At 46.1% G+C, this 21,559-nt stretch overlaps 1 pseudogene; it reads left to right on the top strand.

Annotated features, from left to right (window-relative positions):
* Positions 1-986: 986 nt before the first annotated feature.
* Positions 987-1,615, top strand: LOC130863918 (proteasome subunit beta type-3-like; annotated as a pseudogene).
* Positions 1,616-21,559: the final 19,944 nt, after the last annotated feature.

Raw genomic sequence — 21,559 nt, 5'->3', positions numbered from 1 at the left:
TAAGTCATTGGTCTGGTCCAAGGCCTCTGGCTTCTGCCGCACCAGCGATGCTGGGCCTTCACTGGAACTCCCGAATATTCTGTTGTTGCCTCGTGTCATGGAGATCCTGCATCTTCGGATCTGCAGGTTTGGCCCCTTCACAGACTCCCGTGGTTTAGATATGAAGTGGATTCTGGGGTAGGCTAACTCACAGCCCTGGTTTTGGACCTGGGTGGTAGCAGGTCGATCAGCCTGCCAGCTTTCCCTCATCTTCACACCTGGGTCAGCTCTCCAGCACCGCCCTGGCTAGCCTACCCAAGGTAGCGGGCAGCAAGGAGTGCGGCCAGTTCTGCTCTCGCGCCCTAGGGACTGGCTCACTGGCACCGCCACCTCCAGGGCCAGCTCTACTGTTTTCCCCGGATAAGGTGCAGGGCAGTCTTGTCTCTCTCTCTCTCTCTCTCTCTCTCTCTCTCTCTCTCTCTCTCTCTCTCTCTCTCTCTCTCTCTCCCCCTTCCCTCTCTCCCTCCTTCCCTCCCTCCCTTCCTCCCTCCCTTCCTTTCTTCAACATATACTTTAAAGAAGCACCAAGGCATGGTGGTTTATGACTGTGTTCTCAACACCAAGTAGGTGGAGACAGAATTGTAAATTTAAACATAAAGAGTGCCAAAGGCCACTTTGGGCTACAAAGTCAGACTCGGTCAACGCAAGCAACAAGCAATGAAAACAAATGGAAAAATAAATCTCACAGCTAGAGTTCTTTTCGCAGAGTAAAAATAAGGCATCGTAACTCAGCTATGAGCTGTGCCCCCTCCTTTTCCTCAAAGAGGCACGTTCAACGGGTTTGCAGTCTCAGTATTTGGGAGGTTGAGGCAGGAGGATCAGAAGTTCAAGGCCAGCCTCTGCTACACAGTGAGTCTGAGGCTAGTCAAGAACCAGAGAGAGGAGAGAAAGCCAGAGCCAGTTTACAAGAGTCTCAGTGGCGATCAGAGTCCTACTAGAGTGCAATCATGTCTCTTACGTCCTATAACTGAGGGACCGTCAATGGCCATGAAGGGAAAGAACTGTGTGGCCATTGCCGCGGGCAGGCGTTTCGGGATCCAGACCCAGATGGTGACCACAGACTCCCAGAAGATCTTTCCCGTGGGTGACAGGCTCTACATAGGCTTGACCGGGCTGGCCAACGACATCCAGACAGTTGCCCAACGCCTCAAGTTCTGGCTGAACCTGTATGAGCTGAAGGAAGGTCGGCAGATCAAGCCCTACACCCTCATGAGCATGGTGGCCAACCTCTTGTATGAGAAACGGTTTGGTCCCTACTACACAGAGCCTGTCATTGCCGGGTTGGACCCGAAGACCTTTAAGCCCTTCATTTGCTCTCTAGACCTCATTGGCTGCCCCATGGTAACTGACGACTTTGTAGTCAGTGGTACCTGCTCCAAACAAATGTATGGGATGTGCGAGTCCCTCTGGGAGCCCAACATGGATCCGGAACACCTGTTTGAGACCATTTCCCAAGCCATGCTGAACGCCATGGACCGGGATGCTGTCTCGGGCATGGGCATCATTGTCCACATCATTGAAAAGGACAAGATCACCACCAGGACACTGAAGGCCCGGATGGACTAACCCTGTGCTCTGGTCCGGTTTCCTTTTGTTATTTATTTATTTATTTATTTATTTATTTATTTATTTTAAATAAAATTGCTTTTCTTTAGAAAAAAAAAGAAGCAGAGAGAGTGCAGAGGCCATATTCTAAACTGTTGTGTGACTGTCTTTATCACTTGTACTACTCATGTGACAAAACACACTAACAAGCGCCTTTGGGGAGAAAGGATTAGGTTTTTGTTTTTTTGGATTTTTGTTTTGTTTTTTGTTTTTTGGCTGGCAGCTTGAAGACACAGTCCGTTTAGGCCTGGTAGGAAGGGGCCGAGGCAGCTGGTAACACTGCATCCATTCCCAGGACTCTTACCTTTGCCTCTTTCTTAGTCTAAGGCCTTCCTTTGCCCAGGGCATTCCCTCCCAAAGAAGGGGGTGGATCCTCTGCCTAAAGGAACCTAATCTCAGTAGTCTCCCAGGTGTGCCCAGAGGCTGCCTTCCTTGGGACTGTTAATCATCACCTGCTCTTCCCACTCCTTGAAAGCCCCTTTATTTCCTTTCATTTTCTAGAGGTAGGTCAGCTGCTAACTCACTTCACAGTCAGGAAAAGCCTCTATCCTCCTGCTTCTATGTCCCAAATGCCGGGATTGTGCATACCCACCACTGTTCCCAGTTAAGAAACGATTATGACACACTGTGACTCACTTTTTTTGGGCTTATTTATTGATCGATTTATTTTTCTCTCATGTATTACATCCCAACTGCAGCTTCCCCTTACTCCACCTCCCCTCACTCCCAGACCCGCTCCTCCTCCGTTTTCCTTCATAAAAGAGCAGGCTTCCCAGGAATGTCAACCAAACCCGGCACAGCAAGTTACTATAAGACTAGCATATACCCTCATATCACCGTTGGATGAACCAACCTAGTAAGAGGAAAGGGTCCTAAGAACAGGCCAAAGGGTGAGAGACCCTCCTCACTTCCGCTGTTAGGAGTCCCACAAGAACACTAAGCTACAAAGCTGTAACAAATAGGCTGAGTGCCTAGGTCAGTCCTATACAGGCTCCATGGTTGCTACTTCAGTCTCTGTGAGCCCCTCTGGGCTCTGCTTCTTGTGGTGTTCGCAACCCCGCTGACTCCTACAATCCTTCCTCCCCCTCTACAGGGTTCTCTGGCTCCACCAAGTTTTTTTTTTTTTTTTTTTTTTTTTTTTTGGTTTTTCGAGACAGGGTTTCTCTGTAACTTTGGTGCCTGTCCTGGAACTAGCTCTTGTAGACCAGGCTGGCCTCGAACTCCCAGAGATCCGCCTGTCTCTGCCTCCCGAGTGCTGGGATTAAAGGCGTGCGCCACCACCGCCCGGCTTCCACCAAGTTTTTGACTGTGGGTCTCTGCATCTGTTCCCATCAGCTGCTGGCAGAAGCCTCTCTGGTGACAACTGGGCTAGGCTCTGGTCTACGAGTACAGCAGAATGTCATTAGGGATCATTTCATTGACTTTTTTTTTTTGGCCAGTTGTGTTTGATTCTTAGTTCTCTGGGCTAGCCAGTTTCTGGTTCCTGGCCATTTAGGTAGTGTCAGGCATGGTCTTCCTCCCCTGTCGTGGGCCTCAGGTTGGACCAGTCATTGGTTGGCCACTCCCACAAGTTCTGCGCCACATTATCCCTGTGTATCTTGCATGCTGGACAAATTTTAAGTCAAAGATTTTGTGACTGAGTTGATGTCCCAATCCTTCCACTGGAAGCCTTGCCTGGTTACAGAAGACGACTGGTTCAGGCTCCATAATCCTGTTTTTTTTTTTTTTTTTTTTGGCAGAGTCTCTCTCTATATAACTAAACTCACTGTGTAGACCAGGCAGGCCTGGAACTCCCAGAGATCTGCCTGCCTCTCCCTCCAGAGTCCTAGGATTAAAGGTGTGTGCCACCATGCCTGACTACAACTCACTTTTTCACCTACAATTATGTACTTTTGAGCCTTTTCCGAGTGGATGCACATGCCACTTGTGTGTGACCTGTGAAGAATAGAGTCCCCCATTACACTGAGGAACTCCATTTACTGATGGTCACATCGTGCCAACAGCTAAGAGCCTTTCTCTCTACCAGAGGCCAGCCTAGCTCATCTGAATATTAGCACCTTGGATTATTTTGGTATTGTTTGTGGTGCCGGAGATTGGACCCAGGGTTTTGTCATGGGTGCTCTACCTCTGAGCTGCATCCCCCACTGAGCTCTGAATTCTGCAGGACCTGGGAGACCTTCCTTACATGTCTGGAGCCTCAGCAGGAAGGTCTGGGCCCCTCAGCAGATGAACTTCCTTGCATGATGGTGAGTGTATTAGTTACTTTGTATCCCTTGGGACAAAACTCCTAACAACAGCACCTCCAGGAAGGGAGAGGTTACTTTGTCCCACAGCTGCAGGCACAGGCAGCAGGTCACCCGAATGTCCAGTCAGGAAGCAGGGATCTATGAAGGCTCTGGCTTAGCTTCTGTTCTCCATTACTATTAGTGGGGAATGAGAAAACTCAGTGTCTTAAACCAGCACGTTTCTTGTCAACATTCTGTGAACTGACAAGGATGTTTTTTCATGCACACCTGGCTTACTTAGTAGCTATAGTGAGGTGGCCGATGACACACATCTGTTACAGCTCATCCGGTGCCTTCCCTAGAAGGTCAGGGGATTGCCCTCAGGCTGGGCTTCTTTGCAGAGCAGTGGGAATGTTGCAAGAGAGTACACGAGCAGATGTCTTGAAGCTTGGGCTGATTCTCAGAACTAGACAGCTAGTCGGGACGTGGTGGAGCACGCTGTTGTAATCCCAGCACTTGGGAGGCAGAGGCAGGTGGATCTCTGTGAGTTCGAGGACAGCATAGTCTACAAAGTGAGTTTCAGGACAGCCAGGAGGGCTACACAGAGAAATCCTGTGTCGAGCCCCCACCCCTCCCCCTAAAAAGAAACAAACCAGACAGCTGCCACGTTTGTGGAATCCCATTGGTTAAAGCGATCCACATGACCAGCTGAGATTTGAAAGTGGTAAAGAGTTTTTACCTCAGGATGAGGTGGAGGGGTGGAAAGGCTTTGTGGCCATTTTTAATCTATTGGAGTGATATCTTTATCTAGATTCCTGGAAGACAGGAGGTATTTAGCGCTCTAAAATACACACAAAAAAGTAGAATTGCGGGAACTTTATTGTTTACATTCATGTATTGACTGTGATCGTGTGTGTGGTTATGCCAAGGCAAGCATATAGAGGTCTGAAGACAGACACCTTGTGAAGTTCTCTCTTTCCACCCTGTGGGTCCTGGGGATTGAATTTAGGGCATCATCAGGTGTCCCTTGTGTGTCTTCTTGAACTGAGCCATTGCTGGCTCTGCCTTCTTCCTTCTTTTTCAGCTCCTGGGAACTGAAGCTTGAACCTCAGACTTGCTTAGCAAGCACACTATTGTTGAGCTATACCGTCAACCTCAAGCCCTGTTTTTGCTGTTTGCTTTTAACTTTTGTTCTGTTTTTGAGGCAAGATCTCACTGTTTATCTTGGTTTGGCCTCAAACTCATGGAGTTCTGCCCGATTCTACCTCTAAGGTGCTCAAGTTCAGGTGGGCACCACCACAGAAAGTTCTATTTTGGTCAAGTCTAATTGATCTGTTTTCTTCTTTGGTTAGTCAAGCTCTCGGTGCCTTGCCTAAGAAACCTGCCAAATTCCAGGTCAGGAATTATCTCTGAATTGTGTGGTCTTACATCTCATATTTACATGTTTGACCCATTTAGAATTCTTCCTTTCAAACTATGGTATGAGAATCTAGGGTTAGTATTTACATGCAGTTGTCTGGCAGGGTCCTTTCTTTCCCCATTGGATGAACCGGCAGCCTTGTTCAGAATCAGCTGTCCATCAGGGCCCCATCGATTGATAAGAGAGCATCCTTACGCTGTTTCCACCTGGAAAGCAGTTCTCTTGTTTTTTAGCATTAACTATGTTGCTTGATAAGGCTTAAGGTACTTGTAATATCATATAATATAATATGTTATACTGGGGTATCTAATATACAATTGCAATTTTAAACAGCAGCAGCACTTTCCTTTTGATTTTGGCTCATTCATCTCTAACCATGAGTGGGCACTGGGTTTTAGCATCCGTGGCTTTTCCCTTCATGCAGTGAGATAATCCCCTTTCCCCCTGTAACCAGAGAGTGTAAAGTAGTCCATGAGCGGCTTTTCTGATGTTAAAACACCATTGAATTCCTGTGTAATCCAAATGTACTTTTTATTTTAAACTGAGCTCCTTCCCTAGTTTCTGACACAGCTCATGCCTTGAAGGAGCAATATCATTTCTTATCTTGGCTCCCTGTCAAAGCTCTGGTTTCGCTGGGCATAGTGCCACACACCTTTAATCCCAGCGCTTGGGAGGCAGAAGCAGGTGGATCTCTGTAAGTTCAAGGTCAGCCTGATCACATATATAGAATCACTTTTATCCATATGCGGACATATATAACACACACTTTTGTCCATATATAGAGAAATAGACAGTAAATATATAGTTACACTTTTATCATTTCATAGACTAATTCCTCCTCATGTGGAAGAAGACGCTGCTCAGAGGCCTGTGTGTGCTATCGTCAGTGACGCCAGCTGCTGTCTTGAGCACACATCTCCAGCATCATGCTGTGTTCTGCAAACAGAAGTTCACTCGATCCACGCATCTCTTTACGCAGTGAGTATTATCATCTGTAATCTACACCTTTTGAACTGAAGCACAGGGAGGCGAGCAGTCCAGTGGCCATGGCACAGAGCTGAATTCAAAGCCGGCCTTGGCCCATACAGAATCTGTGTTTCCAGCCACTGCTTTTCATTCTTTGGGAACCTCACTTTGCCTGCTCCAGCGTGTCATCTACAAAATGGACTGTGGACTCCCATGACCAGTGCTGAGCACAGAGAGTACCGTGTGACCAGTGTGTGACTACAAACTGCCAAGTGCAATTGGCTGGAGTCATTTGTGGTTTGATTGGTCCCAGTGTCCGCCCTGACACATGCTCACGTGAGGCGTCTGCACTGGAGGCTCCCTCAGGGAAACTGTAGTGTGTGCTTTTTATTTTCAAGCTCTTCAGAAAAAACATTAATAGCAGCTTTATTTAAAATTTGGCCCATAGTTCTCCAATTTAAAGTATGTGGTTTTGTGTCTTTCATAGAGTCACAGACATGTGCAGACATTACTACAGTCAATTTTAGAACATTTTCATTACCCCCTAAGGTATTCTATCTCCCAGCTTAACCTCACCTCTTCCCAGGCTCCCTGGATAGCATCAACCACTTGTCTGTCTTCTATACCCATATAGATTTGCCTATTTTATCTGTTGTAAAAATAGAATCATAAACTAATCATTTATTTATTTGTTTATTTATATTTTCATTTTTCAAGACAGGATTTCTCTGTAGCTTTGGTTCCTGTCCTGGAACTAGCTCTTGTAGACCAGGCTGGCCTCGAACTCACAGAGATCCACCTGCCTCTGCCTCCCGAGTGCTGGCATGATTTATAGTTGTGCCCCCTCCCTCAGATCCTGGCTACAATCGTCTTCTGTGACTCTTTTTTTTCCCGTGCTTTGAATTATGATTTTTGTTTGTTTGAGAGAGAGTCTCAAGCTATAGCCCAAACAGACCTCCCGAGTACTGTGTGTACCACTGGGCCCAGCTTGAACGATGTTTTTGGGATTCATCCATGATGCGCCATGTGTTCAGATTTCGCGTCTTTTTCTGCCAGGTAGTGTGCCATTGTGTGGACATCCCCATTCAGTCTCTGTTCATCAGGTAATGGGCTTTTGGGTGATTCTTACACGTGGGCTGTCGTGTATAGCGCTGCGATGAACACAGCACACATTTTTGTGTAGACATGTGATTTCCAGTCCCATGTTTTGCTTTCATACAGTACATAAACATTATCCATTCTAAGGCAGTCTTTGCCTGTGTCCGAAGTGAAGACATCTCTGACCCTTGTAGCTAATCTCCGTGATTTCCAAGCCTTCACTGTTCCTGCTGCCGGCTCCCTCGCCTCCGCAATGTCAACCCAGAGCGGTTGCTTAGCTCACAATGCTAGAAGGGACCACCAGTCTCCTCCTTGGCACCCTTTCCTGCCTTCTCTTTCACCTTTCATCCCAGTGCTGTGGGCTCTAACGACAAAGCTTTTCAGGATCTCCTGGCTCAAGCTTCTACCAGCTTTCTGTCCTTAGGGCAATGGCCTCCTCCCCATCCTCCCCACTTCTGTCTCTGGCTCCAGTCCGTGCCCCAAGGCAGTCAGACCATGTGGCTCAGGTGCCCCAAACTGTCCAGAGCCCTCACGCTAGCCATAAGGTCAGGTGAGCTCTTCCTGTCTCCCTCCGGTCTCATCTCCTATCTCCTGCTTTTGCTCCACTGGGCACGCTGTGTCAGCGCTTCCCACAACATCAGGAATTTAGAAATTAACACTAATTTCACACACTCTGTGTTTTGCCGGCTGTGATTTGTCTGGTCGTCCCAATTTCCCTTCCAGCTGGCTGTTGGCAAACACAGGTTCTTTTATTCCACTCTTAATTATGAATATGAACTCTCAGCTCACCTATTACACAGCTCACAATAATTATATTCATATGTGTATATATGGAGGTTACGGGGTGGGGACAAAAGGGTTAAAAAGGCCACAGCAGAATCCAAAGAGGCCTTGCTGGAGGCAGAGACAGAAGGCTGACAGAGATGTAAACAGTCTCTTGGGTCAGGGGGCTGTTTAGATAAAGAGCCACGGAGGAGAGCTACTGAAGGAACTGCTGCGGGGCCAGGCCACAGGGTCACAGGTTTGAGCTGAGAAGAGCTGAGCTGATCTACCAAAGTAAGGTGTGAGACCATGAACAGTGTAAAGGTGAAGTATGGGACCTGGACCAGATGGACAAATGTGTGCATGGACAGACTGCAAACTTTGTAGACTACACCAGTAAATAAAGACCAACTGAAGCCCTGGATTACTTGGGAATTGTTTGCCTGTCAGTCCCTTGATGCCCATACCTGATGGTCAGATGCCAGGTCAGTGGGGGGCATCACTATCTCAGTGTTACATGTCTTCCTCTTAGGGGCCCAGGAGAGGGCATTGCACCCTTTCCTTGGTCTGTTGTGCTCCGTAAGTTCTTAGGCCTGGATTTCCTGATATAAATTTCATATATTCATGTCCTCAAGTGGTAATTAAAAACGACTTGTCTCATTTTATGTATATGGGTGTTGGCCTGCATGTATGTATGCACACCATGTGCATGCCTGTTACCCTCAGACGCCAGAAGAGGGCACTGCAGTCAGAGACAGCTACTCCATGTATTCTCAGAGACCAACAGCAAGTGTCAACCACTGAGCCAGCTCTGCAGCCCCTCATACAGTAAGCTTGTTGGGTGTCAGCTTTTTTACTTTTAGGAATAAGTTACGCAGCATCCTGTGCCTTGAGGATATGGCTGGCTGGCTGTGTTTACATGTTCAGCACGGTGTAGAGTCCGTCTATAGTTGCCTTTGTACTAACAATGAAATCAAATGCTGTTTGCAAAATGAAGTCACACAGCCTGAAAAACCACTGTTGGACAAATGGCTTGCAGACCTGCTTAGTCAGCTGCCCAAGCGAGGCCTTGGCCTATGTTGACATGCTCCTGATGCCCTACTGGAAAGCCGTGCCCGTCACACACCACTCTCCCACACTTCCTGTTTCTTCTTTCACCTTGGCCCTTTCCGAGTAGTATATACTTTACCTTTTACGAGTTTGCTGTTCTCCTCTTCCCCATTCATGTCTGCCTTCCCCACATGTCAACACAGGAAGGGCACAGATTTTTGACCCAGAACCTAGCATGGTGGAAGTAGCCCTTGGGTACTTTCTATGGGTCCAAACTGGTATTCATACATTTATTCGCCTCTAGATCCTGGTTTCATGAAACCAAACAACGTATGGTTCTGAGGGTCTCTGTGCCCACCGCGGCCAGTAGAGTGGTCATTTGCAGGAGGCAAAAAGGCAGTTCAGTCCAACACAACTCGGTGTCCAATGCTGGCTCAGACTTCAGGAGTCTGACTCCAAATGCTTTATTTTGGGCATATTTAAGCACAGCATATTTTGGGGAAAATTTCAGGTGATAACTCATTCCTGTGTTCACAATAAAGCCTAAGACATGACTATGTAACTCTTTGTAAAATACACGTGGTATCTTCCATAAAGATGAGTTTTATAGAATGACGACTCACAATAAGGGTCTGTGGGAGGATTCGGTGTGGTCTTGGCCATACGGAAAGCTTAAAGGTCAACAGGTTACTCCCCACATCAGCTCCCAGCGTTCTGGGCAGTGAACAGGTTATGCGTCTCTTCCTTTGAAGGAACAGTGTGTATGTTTAACATTCTTGTTCCTCTAGTGCCCACCTGTGATCACAAGGATCTCCATGCTTCTCACAATATTCAGTTTTGAAAAGGCCGTCTTGGGCTGTGAGATAGTTCAGCTGGTGAGGTGATGGCTGCCAGTCCCTTGAACTCACATGGCGGAAGGAAGGAACCAACTCCCTGGATGTTGTTCTCTGAGCTCCATATGCTCACTAAGACACACGTACACGATTAGAAAATGTTTAAAAACTTCATGTGCCTACATCAGCATTTATGTAGGACATGAAAAGAAATAACTAAAACCCACAAAAGCAAACAAAGAACCCCGACAATCAGATAGTGTTGTCACCTGTAACCCTAGCACTTGGAAGGTAACAGAAACAAGATGAAGGAAGGGAGAGAAGTAAAAGATTGCAGACCCTAGGGAGAAGGTCAGCACTGAAAGGACTCTCACTTAGAGTGAAATGTGAGTTCCTGCAACTCTTTGCTTGTTAGTGATTACTTGTTTTTGTTTTTAGTTCCAGACAGCAAATGTTTTGCTGATATTTTATTTATAAAATGTCAAAATATACCAAAATTTGAAGGAATTCTGGAAAAAAACATATGTACATACGCTAGCAGGGTCCTGGAACTCTTACTTATATTTATATTTGACTTTGACATGTATTTTCATCTGTCTATCCCTGTTAAGCTTTGAGGAGTGTTATTTTCCTTAGTATTTTTGAAATGCTCTTGGCATGAAGCTCAGACTGGCCTAGAACTCACTATATAGCCCAGGCTTGTCTCACACTTATGATCCTCCTGCCTCAGCCTCTCTGTGGTTTTGGAGCCTGTCCTGGAACTAGCTCTTGTAGACCAGGCTGGTCTCGACGGTGTTTTGTTTTTAATTGCTAAATTAGAGGACTATAGAAAGTTGCTGGAAAGGTTTCAGTGGGTGAAGGAAGCTCATGATGCAGGAGAAGGAGTGGCCAGATGGGAAGCAAAAGCCAAACCGGTCGGGCTTTCTAAAGAGGGAGCTGCAGGAATCGAGGTGGGGTTTAGGACAGACAGGCTTTAGTAAGTAGGTGTATCTGGGTGTGGGACCTTCTGGAAGTTCTCTGATGAGGTTATCAGCTGAGAGTGAGCACAGGGGAGGATGGGTTAGAAGAGGGAAGGGAAGTTGTGAAAGAACCTTCTAGGGGGCGGGAGAGCGAAAGGCCTGAGGAAAGAAGTGAGCTGACCTGGGCATGCTGGGGAGTCCCTTGGGTGTCAGGTCTGTGGGTGGAGCAGAAGGGCTGGGTTTGTGATGGTTTTATCTGTATGAGAAAAGGAAGAGGAACTTGTTAAACACGGACAGCACAGGTCAGAGACTGAAGCCACACAGCTAAGGGAGTGAGGAAGGAGGCTCAGGAGACCCTGGAAAGGGGTCGGCTCAGTGGGGTGCTATCTCAAAGGAACCAAATAATTCCTGGGGTTGAGATACCGGAAGGGTGGATGGAGAGCTGCGGGGATTATCAAGCAGGATGCTGGGAGCTAGAGCTGTGGCTTTCCAGTTATTGGAATGAGAAGGTCAAAGCTGGGACCATGAGTTGGGGAGGCTGAGGTAAGGCAGAGGGTAAAATCACTGGGGAGTCCAGGGACCCAAGAGGGGTTTTGTTTGTTTGTTTGTTTAGTTTTGACGAACGCAGGCCTTGCTTATTGAATGGTCTCTTATGGTGACCCACTGCTGTGCACCCTGTCTTACAGGCCCTTAAACCGTTCATTTCTGTAAACAGAATACAGTTCCCATGCTGCCCCTGGGGTTGTGTTGCACAACCCAAGAATTATGGGTAAATGCTGCTCACTACTTTCATCTATGAATTCTGCTTTTCTTATTCTTTGTCTTTCTTTTTTTTTCTAGACAGGGTTTCACTATGTAGCCCTGGCTGTCCAGGAACTCAATATGTAGACCAGGCTTGCTCAAACTCACAGAGATCTGCCTCCCTCTGCCTCTTAAGTGCTGTAATTAAAGGCGTGGGCCACCACTCACCTGGCTTTGTCATCTATGAATTCTTTTTTTTTTTCTTTCAAGTCGGGGTTTCTCTGTAGCTGTGGAACCTGTCCTGGAACTTGCTTTGTAGACCAGGCTGGCCTTGAACTCACAGAGATCCACCTGCCTCTGCCTCCTGAGTACTGGGATTAAAAGTGTGCGCCACCACCGCCATGCTCATCTATGAATTCTTAACGTCCCCTTTTCCACACACTGGCTTTTCTTCTCTTTTCTTTAGTGAAACATTTATCTGGAAACATAGGTAAGATCTGGACATACAGTATCTCTGCTGTCATAGTTTCCAAACCTAGACTTCACCTATTATTGACTGCAGACCTGTTTTGGTCAGGTCCCTCCAGGTAGTGATCTTCTGGTTAAGGAGGCAGAGCTCTCTCTGCAGTGTGGCAGGCCTGTCCGCTCCAGAGCTCTGGGTACCAAATGTAATTAATTGCATTCCTAGGGCTTCCCCAATGACAGCTTGCATGAAGCTCTCGTTTGCCTCCTGCCAGCTGCAGGTTTAATTATGGATCATGCTGAATAGAGGGATGAGGACACGGTGTTCCTGGTGAGCTGGGTGGCCATTCCTGCATGCTGCCCTTGCGTTCTTGTGGTTCTTAATGTCTTCTCGGGTGAATAATAACCTCCCGCTCATGCCAGGCCCTTTGGTCTTTGTTGTCCTATGAAGCCTGAGATCTCAAATTCAAGTCCAGGCCTTTTAAGCCTGTTCAATCAATCAGGCTGCACGGTCAGAGCCTCGGCAAGTATGAGTTGCTGAGGCAGAAAGACTTGAATATGCAGAGGAACACATCGCTTGCCAGGAGGTTAGATGGAGATTGTGTGTGTCTCTGTGTGTGTGTATGTTTCTATACTTGATCTCATGTGATATGTTACAATCAAAATTCAGGGGCACAGTCTGGTAAAGCATAGAATACCTTTGATCTCAGAATTTGGGAGGCAAGGCAGATCAAGATTAGCTTGGTTTACATAGCAAGTTCCAGGGCAGCCAGGGCTGTATAGTCTTAAACAAAATAAAACAGAAACAATCCAGGAGCACTAAAAATATTGTATAAATTTGCCTTCAAGCAATATAATGTAAGGTGTATATGAACTAAATCACATTTGTGTTTGGACTTCAGTTCCATCCCTAAGATACCTCATCATGTACCTCTAAATATTATAGATCTGACCCAAAAAAAAGTAATCAAAAGAAAATTAAAAAATAGTTCTGGTCCAAGCATTTAGGATAAAGGATATACAGCAATACCTGCATCATAGAATGTACACAGTGACTCACTGAAGATGCTCAGTCATAATGCATATTGAGTTGATATCATCGCTGTCATTGATGGTTTTGGGGTTAGGAACCAGAGCCAGGTACAAGCTAGGCCAGTACTCTACCAGCCCCCAATAGACATAAGGTAAGCGGTATTTCTTCTCTGTTGAGGTTTTCCCACCCACTTGCTCCAAGCCTCTTCTAGAGAGAGCCCCGTCATTAGGCATCACTGTGTCTAACCACTCCCAGAACCTAGTGGCTTCAACAATTGCTGGAGTCTGTGAACCAGTCTGGCAGTTCTGTGGGTCTGAGCAGCTCAGCTCATTTCCTGTGGGCTCACTCACCTGTCTAGCCACAGACAGCCCTCACGTTTAGGATGGCCTCTCTCATAGGTTTAGCGGTTGGTTAGCTGTCAGCTAGACAAGAACGAGGGAGTCACAATACTCCAGCAGTCCAGTCCAGGCTTGTTTTCATGGTGGTGTCCGCAACCAAAGAGACAGAATAGAAGCCTGCCACATATCACTGCTGCCTCAATCTTTCTGCCAAAGTAAGGCCAGCCCAGAGTGCAGGACCGGAGAAAAGACTCCACCTTTCAGGTAGGAGGGGCCACGAGGTCATTGTTATAAAGGGGTTATTATGAAGGGTGACGATAAAGGGATGGATTTTCATATCACATGACCGGAGGATGTACCCGGGTCTGGGGAGTTCACTGAGAGAGAAGGACAGTTTCAGCATTAGAGCCGATGGAATGCAATTCAAACCCCAGCTCTACCATCTAATTTGAAGGGCTCACTAAGAGCTCAAGCTTCAGTTTCCTCACCGACCAGGAATGGTGGTGTCCAGTATTCCCAGTACTTGGGAGGTAGAGGTAGGAGAATCAGGTGTTCAAGGTCATTCTTGGGCTTTCACAAGGGCCCAGTGTTAGCAGCAGTGTGACTTTGCGGTATTTTTTGGTTTGGCTGCCAGGATACCTTTCCATTCAAGTTATAATGCTTACACCCAACAGGCAGTATGCAAAGGGAGCTGGGCACGTGCGGACTTGCCTGGCGTCTGCACACCCAGGGAATGTTCAACACATAGAGATGCGAACAATTATGAATTTTAGGGCTTACTGTGGCCTCCTGCCTCTGCTTCCCAAGGTTGATAAAAAGAAGGAAATAGACCAGGTGGGAGCCGATTTCTATGGCAAACCTGAAATGGCAATTACCAAGCAAGAACTTAATTATAGATCTTTGGAGAAAAGCCGTGAGGAATTCCGGGAGAGGAAGAGAGGGAAGGCTAGAGAGAGGGGAAGATGGAGATGGAGGGAGGCCTAAGAGAAGAGCTGGACCACTGGAAAAGAGTCTCCTTCATCTTTAAAATGCTAATAACATTTACTTGTGTATGTGTGTTGCATTTATAGTGTGTGTACATATATGTGTGTGTGCATCTTTGGTGTATGCACGTGTGTGTGTGCATCTCTGGTATATGTGTGTGTGTGCATTTGTAGTGTATGTACATGTGTGTGCGCATCTGTGGTGTATGCACATGTGTGTGTGTGATTCTGTGGTATATGTATGTATGTGTGTGTGCATTTGTAGTATATGTATGTGTGTGTGCAACTCTGGTGTATGCACATGTGTGTGTGAATCTGTGATGTATGCACATGTGTGTGAATCTGCATTGAATGCATACGTGTGTATGTGCAGATGTGTTTGAGTTCATTCATGTGTATATAAAGAGGCCAAAGAATGATATTAGATGTTTTCCTTTATCAATCTCCACCTTATATATTTTTTAAAAAATATTTTTATGTTTTATTTAACTTTATTTTATGTGCATTGGTATGAAGGTGTCAGATCCCCTGGAACTAGATCTTCAGACAGTTATGAGCTGCCATGTGGGTGCTGGGAATTGAACCAGGGTCCTTTGGAAGAACAGTCAGTGCTCTTAACCACTGAGCCATCTCTCCAGCCCCCTCCACCTTACATTTTTTAAGATTGGTTTATTTTTATTTTATTTGCCTGAGTGGTTTGCCTGCACATATGTATGTGTACCACCTGGGTGCAGTGCCAGAGGAGATCAGAAGATGAATTAAGAACCAGAGTTAAGGCTGAGAGATGGCTCAGTGGTTAAAAGCACTGACTGATCTTCCAAGGGACCTGTGTTCAATTCCCAGCACCCACATGGCAGCTCACAACTGTCTAAAGATCCAGTTGCAGGGGATCTGACACCTTCACACCAATGCACATAAAATAAAGTTAAATAAACCATAAAAATATTTTTTTTAAAAGAACCAAAGTTAAGGATGGCTGTGTTTGTGGGTTCAGGGAACTAAACCCAGATCCCTTGAAGGAGCAGCTAGCCCCTCCAACTTAATTTTTACAAACTAGTTCTCTCACTGTAACTGAAGCTGACTGATTCAGCTAGGATGGCTGGTCAGCCAATTCCTAGGATCCTTGTGCCTCTGCAATCCCAACATGGCTGCGACCCATGTAGCCATGCACAGCTTCCACAAAGTTCTGGGGAATCAAACTCACAACCTGTTGCTTGCATAGCAAACACTCTTACCCACTGATCCATTTTGTGTCACACCCATGGCTTATTTTACTTCATTTTATAATGTCTGCTTACAAAGGCATTCTGTTTACTTTATGGAATTTGATAATTTTTTGGTTTTGTTTATTTTTCTGAGACGGAGTTTCTCTGTATTTCCCTGGCTGTCTTGGAACTCACTTTGTAGATCAGGTTGGCCTTGAACTCACAGAGATCTATCTCTATCTGCCTCTGCATCCTGAGTGCTGGGATTAAAGGCATGTGCCAATACCATCTGGCAAATTTGATGTTTTTTAAGATAAGGTCTCACATAGCCCAGAATGGCCTCTAGAGCTGGCCTTGAACTCCTATCCTCCTGCCTCCTCCTCCGGGGTGCTGAGATGACAATCTTCTCTTATGGAGTTTGAAAAACCCAGAGTATTTTCCTTGAAATTTCATTGCCTTGACATGACCATGGCTGTGTTTGTGTGAGCCTTTGAGTGTGCCCACGTCACCCTTATGGGCTCTATAGTGCTTTCTCATGAAGGTGCCAGGGTAGGCCCTGTTATTCTCACTGCATAGGTGAGAAGCGGAAATGGGCACAGAGAACACAAGTAACTTGTCTGTGTGTGTAGTGGGATCTATTTGTATGTAATTCTAGCAGTTGAGAGTCTAAGGCAGGGCGATTGTGAGTTCCAGTCCAGCATGGGCTATTTATAACATTCTATGACAGCTTGGGTTACTAAATCCTGTCTCAAAGCAACAAGAGGACCGAGAAACAGGGTCTTGGGAGATGGCTCTGTTGGTAATGTGCTTGCCCTACAAGGTTGAGGACCTGGGTTCAGATCCCTGGCGCTCATCAAAGGTCTGGGTCTGGTGGTAAGTGGCTGCAATCCTAGCACCGATTCCTGTCTGTAGGGAGAATAAAAATATCCCTGGAGCTCACTGGCAGTCTAATCTCGCTGAATTTATGAGCTCCAGATCCAGTGAGAGAACCTATCCCCAAAAGGTGGAACTAGATATGATGGCACATGCCTTTAATCCCAGCTCCCAGGAGGCAGAAGTTTTCAGAACCCGGGGGGTTCAGAGTTAACCTGGCCTATATAGCAAGTTCTAGGCCAGTCAGGCTACACAGTGAGAGTCTGTCTCACATAAAAATAAACAAAAAGATGACTATCCAACAAAAGGGATCAATTCAGTGTCAACCTCTGGCCTCAGTATGCCTATCCCCTGCCATGTGCCCACAGGTACACATACAAACCAATGCACAAATCCCATTTAGGTTATGATGATTCAGAGGCTTTGCAGGATAACTCCTGGGTATAAATGACATTTGGTGTATTTATTTTTTCACATAGGTTGTATAACAATTTCACAGGTATATCAAGTTTTTAGATTTTTATACGTTTTATTTGGGCGCATACATATACCATGGTATGCATGTGAAGGTCATAGAACAACATGTGGGAATCAGTTCTCTCTATTCACGCTGTGCTGTGACATCTGGGGATTGATAGTAAACACCTTTACCTACTGAGCCATCTCTACGGCCCCTCCATGTAGACAGAGACTGAATATTGGTTTCCCGGCCTCCCAGACCCAATAATCACACAGGAACTATATTAATTATAATACTGTTCCGCCAATAGCTTAGGCATATTCCTAGTTATCTCTTACATCTTAAATTAACCCATTCCTACATTTTTTTTTTTTTTTTTTGGTTTTTCGAGACAGGGTTTCTCTGTAGCTTTGGTGCCTCTCCCAGAACTAGCTCTTGTAGACCAGGCTGGCCTCGAACTCCCAGAGATCTGCCTGCCTCTGCCTCTCGAGTGCTGGGATTAAAGGCGTGCGCCACCACCGCCCGGCTCCCATTCCTACATTTAAAGTAATTCAAAACTGAGTCTTCATTCCGACCTTTCCACTTAACTTCTCCCAAATCCTTGAGCAAAACAGGGACCACCTATCTAACTCATTTGTCTGTTAGGAGAATACAGAGGACGTGGTGCCCGGGAAACCCCTGCAGAGGGCCCAGCATAGCCTAGTTTTCTATTTCTGTTATTAACATCATCAATCCTTACTCTGAATTAAACTAAAGGGAAATTATAAACTCCCAGGAGCTGTGTGTTATTACTGAGGCTAAGAGTTTGAGCTCTTTAATACAGGAATCTGTGGCGGCTCAATATGAAACCATAAACAACAAACAACGAAAGGGGTTTGAGGGAGGACATTAAAAAGCTACGGGGCTCCAAGTTGGATCATCATTTTCTCAAAGTAGCCTGGCTACCAGACTCACCTGAAGAGCTTTTAAAAATATAGATGCTGAAAAACTGATGTTCTTAGAAACGAAGACTATTCTCTCTGCGGAGGAGCACATGGATGAAGAGTAAGTGGCTTGGCGGGGCGATTTCTGTTTGTAGAAAGGATGCGCCTTCATCCAAGGGAGCGAGCAAGCGCACCGGGGCAGGAAGCTCACCTGGTGTTTATTCTGAGTGCTCTGTGTGTGCGTGCGTGCGTGCGTGTGTGCGTGCGTGTGTGTGTGTGTGTGTGTGTGTGTGTGTGTGTGGTCTCCTCATTGGCTGGGGTCTGATCGCAGTCTTTCAGGATTGACTAGTTTTAAGGTCAGTGCAAAGGAGATGCAGGAAAAGGGAGGAGGGCAGTTATTCTAGGCTATTAAGTTCGGAGGACTCAGGGCATCTTTTGTGTAACCAAAAGTATTACCAGGTGAGGGAGATTAAAATATCTGCATAAAAAATTTTAAGTCTGGAGATTAAAGTGAGGGAGATTTACGGATCAACCCATTACTTTTGATAGGAAAAAAACAAAATAAAATTGGGTCAGTGATGGCACACACCTTTCATCCCAGCACTCAGAAGGCAGAGGCAGGCGGATCTCTGTGAGTTTAAGACCAGTCTGGTCTACAGAGTGAGTTCCAGGACAGTCAAGAGTATACAGAGAAACCCTGTCTTGTAAAACTAAACCAAACCAAACCAAACAAACAAATAATCAAAAACAAAAAAGCCAAAACCCCATCATCTTACTATCTGAAATGGGCCTTGGAATCTGTTTTGTTGTTTTTATGTATTTATTTTATGTGTATGAGTCTTTTGCCTGTAGGTATGTTTGGGCCCCATGTATGTGCCCCGTGCCCTCGGAGGTCAGAAGAAGGCATCAGATGGCCTGGAACTGGAGTTAGGGATGGTTGTGAGCCACCTGTGGGTTCTGCATCCTGTGCAAATCAACAGTGCTCTTCCATGGCTCCAGCCTCGTGACTTCATCTGAGTTATCCTAACAAGGCTGCCATACGTACAGGCTCTTGTGTGCAATTTATCATTCCTACTGGCTGTCAACCCAAGCGTGGAACTGCTGGCACATCTGATCTCTTGATGTTTGACCATTTGAGGGGCTGTTGAGCTGCCCCCCAAAGCTGCAGGGCCATTGGATGTCCCAGTTTGATGTCTGTGGATGAGGGTTCTTTTCAGAACAGTTTTGTAAACATAAACTTAACGACCATAATCCTCACAAGCCCAGAGATGGTCTCTTTGCTCGTTTCAGACAGGACAACGAAGAGGGGTCACGGCTTTTCAGGGGACATCAGTCAAAATAGCAAGCAGGTCTAGGGAGGCAATTGAGTAGCAGCAGGGAGAAGGAACTGCTGGTCAAAGCTTTGCCATGAAGGTGGAAGTTTCTAGTTTTAGCGGCAGAGGCATTACAGCCACTTCTGTTTTTCTTTAACATGGTGACAGCCAGAGCCAGTTCTTACTAATTGATGGTGATGTGCTCTGAGGAGCTGGAGTGTGCTGCAAACCCCAGCCATCAATTATTCAGTGTCAGGTCTTCTCAGCTGGAGGGGAGGAAGTAGCCTAGGAAGACAGAAGAGCTGATTCTCTCTCCTCGTCCTCCCCCAGCATACACGAACCAGCCTGAGCCCAATACTCTTATCCAGAAGTAGGGCCAGACCTAAATCTTTTATTTCTTTTTTAAGATCGCGTTTGTTTGTTTGTTTGTTTGTTTGTTTGTTGAGAGACAGGGTCTCACTGTGTAGATCTGACTGGCCTGGAACTCTCTGTATAGACACACCTGGCCTTGAACTCACAGAGATCCTCCTGCATCTGCCTCCAGAGTGTGGGAAATAAAGATGTTCAACATCATGCCTAGCTGTTTATCTTTTCTTGGCTGTGTGTGTCCGTTTATATGTGGGGATACATGTGTACTACTGTTTGTATGTAGAGGACAACTTGTAGGACTTGGCTCTCTCCTTCTACCGTGTGGATCCCAGGGACTAAACTCAAGTCTCTAGCTTGGCATCAAATATCTTTATGCTTTGAGCCATCTCATTGATCCAGGAATTCATTTTTATTTATTTATTTATTTATTTATTTATTTATTTATTTATTTATTTATTTATTTTGGTTTTTCGAGACAGGGTTTCTCTGTAGCTTTGGAGCCTGTCCTGGAACAAACTCTTGTAGACCAGGCTGGCCTCGAACTCACAGAGATCCGCCTGTCTCTGCCTCCCGAGTGCTGGGATTAAAGGCGTGCGCCACCACCACCCGGCTCAGGAATCCATTTCTTTATGTTATAATAAGCATCTGTTGGGGAGAACTGGTGGCCTGGGTCCTATTCCCATCCAACCTGGAAGCAGGACACAGCCAGGCTGCCTTCAGAGACTGATAAGAACCACTAGGAGGCTAGTGGGCTGCACCTCAGTCGGTGAAGTGTGTGGTTAGCATGCAGAAGCTCTGGGTGTGATCCCCAGCGCTGCATCAACACGGCCTGGTGAACACATCTGCAGAGGCAGGTCAATCAGCAGCTGAAGGTCATCCCTGGACTACAGAATGAGTTTGAGGCCAGCCTAGGGCGCAAGCAGAAGAGTCAACAGCAACACTGACATGGTTTCTCAGGGGTTAACAAGCCTTTTTCTACAGAGGGAACATTTTTGACTCTGCAGGTCATTGGCCTCCATCAGACTAGTCAATGCAAACACTGTACCACTGCAATGCAGAAGCATCCACGGATAATAGCCAGACGAATAAAGGCAGCTCTGTGTACCCTGAATGGGAGCCCTGTGCCATTTTCGTGTGTCACAGTGTTATTATCCTTTTGATTATCTTTAATGGCAGAAACCATTTTCAGCTACTGGACTGTATTAAAAACAGGTGTTGCCTCAAAATGTTAAACATAATTACTATTTGATCTAGCGGCTCCACTCCCAGGTACATACCTGAAATAAATGATATATGTCTACCTAGGTATTTCTGCATGATAGTTATAGGAGCTCTATTTATGACAGCTAAAAAGGGGAAGACCTGACCCCCATCAAAAGGCTTGGGCAACACTGCGGCAGAGAGGGATGGGGAGGAGCGCTGTCTCCTGCACATGGCTTGCCTTTGCGCTCCTAAATCACTGCAGCTATGGTTATGTGCACAAGATGAAGCCAACGCCCCGCGGTGGTGGCGCACGCCTTTAATCCCAGCACTCGGGAGGCAGAGACAGGCGGATCTCTGTGAGTTCCAGACCAGCCTGGTCTACAGAGCTAGTTCCAGGACAGGCTCCAAAACCACAGAGAAACCCTGTCTCGAAAAAGCAAAAAAAAAAAAAAAAGATGAAGCCAACAAGGTCAGTCAACATTGCAGCAGGAAGCACTAATTGTATTCACATATATGGATATATAATATATATTAATAATATATACATATATATCCACACACTGAATATAATGTATATGTGTGTGTGTGTGTGTGTGTGTGTGTGTGTGTGTGTGTATATATATATATATATATATAAAATATATGAAGAGGAATTGAAGACAGGAGGAGGACATGTTAGGGGTGAGTATGATCAAGATA

Source organism: Chionomys nivalis, chromosome 21, assembly GCF_950005125.1.
Source record: "Chionomys nivalis chromosome 21, mChiNiv1.1, whole genome shotgun sequence".
Taxonomy (NCBI): Eukaryota; Metazoa; Chordata; class Mammalia; order Rodentia; family Cricetidae; genus Chionomys; species Chionomys nivalis.
Note: the sequence above shows the minus strand (reverse complement) of the source record. Positions and strands in the feature narration are given on the sequence as shown.